The following is a 1620-nucleotide window of genomic DNA, read 5'->3' on the forward strand; positions in this document are numbered from 1 at the left end:
ATATGTGTATACATTCAGTTATTTTATTTATTAATTATTACTTATTCACACATTCATTTATTCTCTCATTTTTGTATCTGTTTATATATCCATTCATTCACATACCTTTTCCTTCCTTCCTTTGTGTGTTATAAGTTTTATCCCCAAGTAAAATATAAGCTTTCTGAGGGCAGAGACTATTTTCTTTTCTTTCTTTTTTAATCTTTACTTGCAGAATATTTTCCAGGCAGAAAGTATGTAACAAAATTCTGTTGAATTAAATTCAGTTGAATATTTCCTTTCCATTTTTTTGCATTCAATGACTCTATCTTTTATGTTTGGCTTGTCTCTGCAACAGAATCCTTGTGGGCACCAACCATCTGTTCTCCCCTGTATCACCCATTTCATTTTGTGCCAGGCTGTGCACATAGACTTTGTTTAATAAATGCTTATTGAATAAGTGAAAAATGAAGACAGTGGGGCACAATTTAATGAGCTTTGGTCTAACATCACTGTTTCATAGTACAAAGATGCAACCATAAATTGTAAAGAATTCCAGTTACTTAAAATGCTTAATAGAAGTGATTATAGAATTTGTAATAATTCAGAAAATGTCCCAAAGATGTATATAGATATAGATGATATAGATATAGTTTCAGATAGTAACTGAAGTTGCCTTGATCTTTACAATCTCTGGTTTGAGCAAGTAGTCCCTTCAACCTTCTAGGTGACAAAATGCCGTGTCTACTATATAACTTCACCTAAAAATGAGGCCAGGCAAAGTAAATGTAATTTGTTTAAATCTAACTAAAGACATTGTGGGAACAATTTAGAATGTTTTATCTAAGAGAATATGCTTCTTCTTTATCATTAAAACATTAAAATTGAAACTGATCTAGGTCCTTCACCTATTCCTGTGATGTCAAGGCATCTTTGGCCAAGCATGTATTTTTTTTCCCTTCAGAAAATCAAAAAACAAACCAATTTAATAAATAAAAAAGTATGGATTAAATAAATGTTTGGCATTTGCCAGACATTGTACCAACCACAGATTATACAAAGAAAAGGAGGAAAAAAAAGTTCCTACCCTCAGGGATGGCATGTTTGAATGAAGAAAACAACATGCAGAAAAATAGATATATGGAACAAAACATAGAGGAAAGGTAATTTCAGAGGGGAAATACTAGGACCTGGAAAGACTGGAGAAAGCTCCTAATGAAGGTAGGATTTGAGTTGAGTTTTGAAACAAGCCAGATAAATTGATTCAGAACTGAAGAAGGAGAGTATTATAGTCATGAAGACAGACTGTACAGTTCAAGGATGGCAAGTAGTCCCAGTGTGGTTAAAATATAGAGGAAGAATACAGCAAATTATAAAAAGATCAGAAAGATAGGAAGGGACTGTGCTGTGGAGTGTTTTAAATGCCATCATCTGTATTTAATATGCAATCAGGCAGCAACCATTTATTAAGCTTTACTATGTACCAGGCATTGTGAATTCTGCAATCATTTCTTTGAAATCTTAAATCACCCTCGTTATGCATTTCTTGGTTGGAAAAAAGATAAACCAGATAATTATAGTAAAAATTAACATGCTAGGAAACCATATGAGATAGGGAGTTAAGGACTGGTTTTGGAGGTA

This window comes from Petaurus breviceps, unplaced genomic scaffold (assembly GCF_028583685.1).
Source record: "Petaurus breviceps papuanus isolate PSGF00001 unplaced genomic scaffold, PetGlider_PUasm1.0 225, whole genome shotgun sequence".
Classification (NCBI taxonomy): Eukaryota; Metazoa; Chordata; class Mammalia; order Diprotodontia; family Petauridae; genus Petaurus; species Petaurus breviceps.